This window comes from Mus musculus, chromosome 14 (assembly GCF_000001635.26).
Source record: "Mus musculus strain C57BL/6J chromosome 14, GRCm38.p6 C57BL/6J".
NCBI classification, from domain to species: Eukaryota; Metazoa; Chordata; class Mammalia; order Rodentia; family Muridae; genus Mus; species Mus musculus.
The window spans coordinates 96,936,846-96,945,673 of record NC_000080.6 but is presented as its reverse complement, the minus strand read 5'-3'; the positions used below and the strand labels follow the sequence as shown (position 1 = coordinate 96,945,673).

Below are 8,828 nucleotides of genomic sequence, written 5' to 3'. Positions count from 1 at the left end.
AGCAGGAGCTGATGCAGAGGCCATGAAGGGATGTTACTTACTGGCTTTCTTGCTTCCCCTGGCTTGCTCACCCTGCTCTCTTATAGAATCCAAGACTATGGCCCCATCCACAAGGGGCCCTCCCCAATTGATCACTAATTGAGAAAATACCCTACAGCTGGATCTCATGGAGGCACTTCCCCAAATGAAGTTCCTTTCTCTGAGATAACTCTAGTCTGTGTCAAGTTGACACACAAAACTAACCAGTACAACCATCAATAGGACAACTTGGCAACCTATAGACTGGGAAAAACAAAAAACAAAAAACCTTCACTAACTACATCCTACAGAAAGCTTGTCCTAGTTTAGGTTTTACTGAGGCGAACAGACACCATGACCAAGGCAATTCTCATAAGCACATTTCATTGGGGCTCACTTACAGGTTCAGAGGGTCAGTCCATTATCATCAAGGCATCCAGGCAGGGATGGTGCAGGAGAAGCTGAGAGTTCTACATTGACATGCTTTCCTTCCTAGATCCAGCTGGCCTAATTAGTGGTCATCTCAGGCTGTCTTTATTTCAGGGAGAGTTAGGCAGCCAATCATTCAGATGTTCCCAGGTCAGAACACTAAGCATAGACATCTCCTTCCTTCCTGGTGTCTCTGTGGAATGACAACTCATGAGTGATAAATATCAAGAATATCCTTCCCTCATGTGTCCAGTTTCAGTTCCAATCAGCCATTATCCAGAAATCGGACATGTGAGTGAAGGACTTTCTTGGTATTTATGACTCATGGGTTGTTCGTGCTGAGGCCATTTGCTCACCCTCCTAGGCCTTTCCAACATTAAATATTACACGCATCATATTTATATAATTATTATAATACTGGGCAAGTGAAATCAGGAATAAAGAAGGCAGAGAATTGTCATGGGCTTATTACATATGTGACCCATGGCTTTGCGTATCCTCAACAGTGTTATTAGTCAAAGAAAGGAGAACCTTCCTTTCTTTAGGAAGTTCATGAAGTGAAATAGTATGTTGCATAAAGCCATTATTATTATTATTAGTCTGAAGCAGTAGTTTGATGGTCAAAAGAACTTACTGTTCCTGCAGAGGACACTCTTCAGTTTCCAGAACACATAGATGCTTACAACTCCCTGTGAGTCTAGACCCTGAGGATCTCATGCCCTCTTCTATAGGCAGAAAGCACATACGTGGTACAAATATATCTACCTAAAGATGATATAGATATAGATATAGATATAGACATAGATATAGACATAGATAGACATAGACATAGACATAGACATATAGACATAGACATAGACATATATATAGATATAGATATAGATAGATATGGATGTGGATAGGGATAAGGATAGGGATAAGGATAGGGATAGGGATAGAGACATATTAATTAAAAATTAAATTCTCATAAAACTGAGATTTTTCACTATCTGAACAGTACTCAAAAATTTATTTTTAATTTTATATGATCTGGAACACAGTTTAAATGAGAATATTTTTCTAATAAAAAATTACATCTAATATAATGTATCCGCTCTAATTCTACCCCACTGATTTATCATATACAAGTGCTGAAATTCTTGTTTTCCTTTTGTAAGTCATTGTCTTAGTCAGGGTTTTACTGCTGTGAACAGGCACCATGACCAAGGCAAGTCTTATAAAAACAACATTTAATGGGGGCTGGCTTACAGGTTCAGAGGTTCAGTCCATTATCATCAAGGTGGGAGCATGGCAGTATCCAGGCAGACATGGTGCAGGCAGAGCTGAGAGTTCTACGTCTTCATCCAAAGTCTGCTAGTGGAAGACTGACTTCCAGGCAACTGGGGTGAGGATTTTATACTCACACCCACAGTGACACACCCATTCCAACCAGGTCACACCTATTCCAACAAGGCCACACCTTCAGATGATGCCACTCCCGGGTCCAAGGATATAAAAACCATCACAGTCATCATCATGGATCTTTTACTTTCTTTTTCACCAGAGATGTGTATAGCAATGGGGCCAGTGAAGAACTAAGGGTATCCACCAGAAAGTCCCAGATGCGAGGAAACAAGAGGCTCCCAGGACATAATGGGGATGGCATTAGCTGAAATGCCCAACAAAGGGGAGGGAGAACCTATAGAGACCATATCCAGAAGTAAGGCAAGGTCCCCAGTTGAGTGATGGGGCCACCCACTCATCTCCAAATTTTTAACCCAGAATGGCTTCTGTCTAAAGGAAATTTAGGAACAAAGCATGGAGCAGAGACTGAAGGGAAGGCCATCCAGAGACTGCCCACCCAGGGATCAATCCCATATACAGACACCAAACCTAGACACTCTTGAGGATACCAAGAAGTGCATGCTAACAGGAGCCTGATATTGCTGTCTCTTGAGAGGCTCTGCCATAGCCTTACAAATACAGAGGCAGATGCTCTTAGCCAATCATTGGACTGAGTACAGAGTCCCCAATGGAGGAGTTAGAAAAAGGAATGAAGGATCTGAGGGGGTTTACAAGTCCATAGGAAGAACAACAATATCAACTAGCCAGACCCCCCAGAGCTCACAGAGATATAACCACCAACCAACAAGTACACATGTAGGGACCCATGGCTCCAGTTCCATATGTAGCATAGGATGGCCTTATCTGACATCAGTAGAAGGAGAGGCCCTTGGTGCTGTGAAGGTTAGATGCCTCTGTGTAGGGGAATGCCTGGGCTGCGAGTAGGAGAGGGTGGGTGGGAGGGGAGCACCTTCATAGAAGCAGGGGAAGGAGAGATGCTATAGGGGGTTTCCAGAGGGGAAACCAGGAAAGGGGATAACATTTAAAATGTAAATACATAAAATATCCAATAAAAAAAAAGTTAAAAAAAGGAAAGAAAAGAAATCAAAAGAAAACAAAAGGAAAGAAAAGAAAGCCACAATTGTCTCCATTCAATTTTTTTCCCTTATCATTTCTCTCCAACACTTCAAGAATCCTGCTTCTCAAATTTCTCTGTTTCTCTGTGTGTGTGTCTTTCTCTGTGTGTCTAACTCTGTCTCTGTCTCTGTCTCTCTGTCTCTCTGTCTCTCTCTCTCTCTCTCTCTCTCTCTCTCTCTCTGTATGTGTGTTTGTGTATGTGTTTGTCCTTGTGACTCCCTCTCCCTTCACTGACTCTGTTCAATGGTGCCTGTATGGTCTTGAGTGTATGGTCATCTACCGAAGAGTGTGTACCCTCTCAAAGCCTCTCTCCTGGAAGAGAAATAAAAATTTCCCTTCCCTTTATAAAAATAACTCCTCTTTTACTCATGTAATATCGTGACCATCTCACATTCCATTGATGATATGACTTAATATTAAACAAGTCTTATTCATGCTCTAAAAACTACTGAGAGTACATATGTGTACCTGTACTGCTGTGTTCTCAACACAGGGTTTCACTATAGCCCTTAATTAACTCCCTCTAGTTCTTAGAATCTTTCCATGATGATCTCTGAGTATTGGGGTAGTTAGTACAATTCAGAACTCCCACACAGGGCCGAGAACACTGCAGTCTCTTATAAGTCATGGAACATGGAGAAAACAACATGGCACCTGAGTTCATAGCATTTATCTTGTTGGGTGTTACTATGAATGCTACTGATGGAGAAAAGCAATCACTAACTTCACCTGAAGGGAGTTTGCTTCTTAGAAAATCTTCTGCCATTTCAATTACTGTGTAACCATAACGTAAATATTACAAGCTTGTAAAAACTTTTGTTAACAATAAGATACCCCAGCTATATTATATTTTTATAGATACCTCCATGTATTTAAAAACATGAAAGCACACAGAAAGCTTTTATAAAGTTCTGAGTACTGTCTGGCTTCTGAGTACTGTTTAAGCACACGGTGCAGAATCATGCTGCCGTGGATTGATCCAGAGTACCAAAAACCTGAACTCATGATTCTTTTATTTTTAATCTTCCATCTACATAAATATTCTTGAGAGACCTAACTAGATTATATATTTAATTTTTATAACACTAGTTTGGGTTTAGCCTTAATGTATATTGAAATTGAATAACCCTTTAACCTAGAGAGCAAACCAATTAACTTGTGAACTCAAAGCAGACCCAAATGTAGCCATTTAAAGTATTAAGTGTGATTTTAAGACTAAACTAGGGATCATAAGGTATGTCATTGGATAAATATAATTACAGTGGTATCATTTTTAGAAAACACTTATTGAAAGCATCTTATATTTTGAGTTGTAAATGGAGACAGGAGGAATAGGCACTCATTAAACAGACATTGCTGATCAAAATACACAATCCAAACTATTTTTAAAAAGATGTGGTGCCTGCATTATAGAGACATTTTAACTTCAAGTAGTTCTATTCACAAAGCAAACTTTCAACTACATCCACAAAAAGGCACAAAGGCATTCCTATGTGGAAAGAGATATAGTTCCCTCAGATAATTATTCAGTATTATGTCTGTCTCAGAACCACCAGGCTTCCCACCAATTAGAGAATGTGTGATCTTCTGAAACAGAAAACATCCACAATTAAATCCTTTCATCCATAAGAGTTGCCTTCTGGGGTACCGAGCCTTCCCAGGACCAAGGGTCTCTCCTCCCATTGATGCCAGATAAGGCCATCCTCAGCTGCATATGCAGTTGGAACAATGGGCCCCACTACGTGTACTCTTTGGTAGGTGGTTTAGTCCCTGGGAGCTCTGGAGGATCTGGTTGGTTGATATTGTTGTTCTTCCTATGTGTTGCAAACCCCTTCAGCTCCTTCAGTCCTTTCTCTAACTCCTCCATTGATGACCCTGTGCTCAGTCCAATGGTTGGCTGTGGATATCTACCTCTGTATTTGTTAGGCTATGGTAGAGCCTCTCAGAAAACGGCTATATCAGATTCCTATCTGCAAATATTTCTTGGCATCCACAATAGTATCTGGGTTTGGTGACTGTATATGGAGTAGATCCCCAGGTAGGGCAGACTCTGGATGGCCTTTCCTTCAGTCTCTGCTCCACATTTTGTCTCTTTACTTTCACACCTGAGTATTTTATTCCCCCTTCTAAGAATGTCTCCCAAAACTACCTGCCTTCGGTGTCACTGTGTAGGAATGGTTGAGTTCTCTCACATTAATCATCAATCAAAAGGGTACCAAATGGGTTAGTCTAATGACCAATCTTATGCATATTCTCAATTAAGGTTTTCTTTTCACAATAGCTTGTAGCTGAGATCAAATGAAAAAAATTTATTCACCATGAACCACAATATATATATATATATATGAGTAAGTAAGGTTGAATAAAATGGCATTTTATTTTTGATACTTTATGTTGATCAAATAACATGAGGTGAACGTTGTTATTTGTTCTAATCTTTGCACTGGATATGAATTATTTCTTTTAGATTTCACAATTAAAAAGACAATGATCTAAATGTGTTCTTTCAAGAGTGCATCATATTTACAGAGTTCTCTGATTGTTTAAAGTATTTGGATTAAGTCTTTTTTTCTATAGATAAAATTACTGGAGATACAGGAACCATGTGTAGTAGCATCCAAAATGCATGCAAAATTGCTGTGTATATTATCAATGTGAAAAAAGTTGTTTGTTCAAAGATACCTCTGTCTCTGTCTCTCTCTTTTCTCTGTTTCTGACTCTCTGTCTCTGTCTCTGTCTCTGTCTCTGTCTCTGTCTCTGTCTTTCTTGCTCTTTCTCCATGATACCATGCTGTGCTCTCTATATTTGTCACCATCTGCATCAGGAAAAGAAAGCCCTCTGTGATGATGACTGAATATGGAAACAATTTATAAGCGTGGCCAAGTACCATTAGGAGTCATTGTGTTGTTTTTTCTTTTGTTTGTTTGTTTTTTTGTTTTTTGCTCTTGTTTTTGCTGGTTTGGTTTGGTTTGGTTTGGTTTGCTTTGCTTTGCTTTGCTTTGTTTTGTCATTGCCAATGGTATTTTGTTTTACTCTAGGTCTCTGGCCTATTTAGATTCTGGTTCTTGGTCAAACAAGCAATGTCAGGTCTGAGTTCTATTTCAAAGAGTGAGTCAAATCAGATATTGATGGGTTATTCCCCCAAAGTATGGCACCATTGCCTTACTATTTTGCAGGCAGGACAGATTGTAGATAAAAGGTTTTGTGATTGGCTTGATGACAAGACATGACCAATGGGATTCTGGTTCCTTCATTATTTGGAGACTTCAAATACCCTCAGTTCCAGCTATCTCTCCCCTCATCCCTCTGTCATCCCCTGCTCTTCCTTCCCACTTGGTTCCCCCATTTTCTTATCTCTGACCCCTGACTTCATTCCATCCTTGAAATCTATTTCATATGCTCCCCCCCCCATTACATCCAGGTCTCCTTTCTAGTCCCTTTCTCTGTGCCACACCTCTTTAGGTTTATATATTATAGCTTGATTTATCATTCTTTTATTGACTAGGATTCAGATATAAGCAAATACATATTACATATTTATCATTCTGGGTCTGGTTTATCTCACTGAAGATGATTTTTTTCTTTTTCCATCCATTTGCCTGAAAATATCAGGATTTCATATGTTTAAGAAGAGAGTACTATTCCGTTGTGAAAATGTACTACATTTTTCTTAACTAATGTTCTGTTGAAGAACCTCTAAGTTATTTACAATTTCTCATTATTAGGAACAGAGTAGGCATGAACATAGCTGTGCAAGCATCTCTGTGGTAGGACAAAGAACCATTTGTGTATATGCCCAAGAATGGTATAGCTGGGCTTTGAAGTAAATCGATTTCAATCTTTGAAGAACTGCTATGATGATTTCAGTAGTAGATGTCCAAGTCTATTATATTCCCACCAGCGATGGAGGAGTGTTCCCCTGGCTCAATATCCTCCCTAGCATGAATCGTCACATGTCTTACTGGTCATAGACATTCTGACAGGTATATGATGTAATCTAAAAGTAAAACTCAAAGACATTTTCTAAAAATAATACAAGTAAGAAATAATATTTCATTTTCAGAACAGAATCATGAAGCGATATTACATTTTTTTCTGGCCTTCTGTGATAATGCATGCACATGGTGTACAGCAGTTACATATTCAGACAAAACACCAATACACATAAAACAAAAACATGAATAAAAAAGTTAAAATTAATACCAAGGTAAAAATCTAAATTAGCAGACCTCTAGATCATAGTACTCAGAAATAATCCATGTTAACAAGTTTTCTGCTATGTCTATACATATGTGAAAGACCTTACAACAAATGTAATTAATTTCCACGCATTATCATCATATACAGCCTTTTAATATTTCTTACACTAAATATCAGTCAAGTTACAGTAAATTCTTGAATTGCTATAATGGTTGATTTAATACCACAGCATCGACATATACATCCAACACAGATTTTTAAAAGAGAGTCTCACAAAAAAGTGAAGACAAGCATTTAAAAATTTAAGAAAATGTAAAAAGTAAACACAGAGATATTTAATTTTTCTCCTTATTCTGCATTGTCACAGAAAAGGTATGGATACAATTTTGATGACCTATTTTTACCTTCCATGCACTTTGATGTCTGCATGTTTGGCTTCAGAATATATATCTGTAATGTCAGATTATACAATATAAATTAAGTATAAAATAAATTAAGTAAATGTTGTGATGCCTCCATCGCAGTAGGTATTGTTCATGATTGCTTTGTCTATTCAGAGATATTTATGTTTCTATATGATACTTAGGATTATTATTCTATCTGTATGAAGAATGTTATTGTAATTTTCTTAGGCGTTGTATCAAAACAATAAAGTGTAAAAGGTCATAAACGTACCAAAAGCTCCAGCAACCTTACCCATCACGGAAATACAAGTCAATACTACACTGAGACTTTACTTCAGCATAGCCAATGATGGCCAGCATTAGTGCAACAAATAGAAACAATGTTTTGTTAGGCTATGGCTATGTAGGATGCTGCAATATTGCCTGCTGCTGGGAATGGGAAGTTGTCAAGTCCTTACAGAAGTCAGGATTGAGGTTTCTCAAACATGATATAATTAAACTATTTCTAACAATGTGCCCCAAAGAAATATGTGCACATACAATAGACATACCTGAACATTAGTATTTCTGGAAAAAATCATAGTAGTAACATAATCAAATCATGCTAGGTGTTTATCAACATATGAGTTAAATTAAAATTGAATTGAATTGAATTAAATAGTTGGCTAATATAAACAATGGAGTTTCATTCAGCCGTAAAGATTCATAAAACCATGTCTCTGAAGGAAACTGGAAATAAACCGAGGTTATCATATTAAAAATAATAAGGCAAATTAAAATGAAAAAGATAATATTTTCCCATATGTTCACATATATATGTGGAATAGATATATATATGTATGTACATATATATGTAAGTATGTACATATGTATGTACATATTCATTTTTAAATTTGGCATAATAATAGAAATGAGACTGGATAATATAAGAGACTAGTGGAAGGGGTAAGAAAAAGGAATGTGCAGAGGTGCTGAAATGTCCGTATCTTCAATGCATATAACAGATTTCAATGAACTGTCTTTATTAAATGCACACATATATCACATACAAACACACATTATAGTGTGTGTGTGTGTGTGTGTGTGTGTGTGTGAGAGAGAGAGAGAGAGAGAGAGAGAGACTGCAAAAAAATATTATAAACATTAAGTACTTCAAATTTTCCCAAAAGTTTTTCTTACACCTTGCCTTTTTTTCTTTTTTTTTCTATTTTTATTAGTTATTTAGCTCATTTACATTTCCAATGCTATACCAAAAGTCCCCCATACCCACCCACTTCCCCCTTTTGGCCCTGGCGTTCCCCTGTACTGGGGCATATA

General features: G+C 37.7%; 1 pseudogene; it reads right to left on the bottom strand.

Moving 5' to 3' along the window:
* Positions 1-563: 563 nt before the first annotated feature.
* Positions 564-655, bottom strand: Gm24770 (annotated as a pseudogene).
* Between the last annotated feature and the right edge of the window lie 8,173 nt (positions 656-8,828).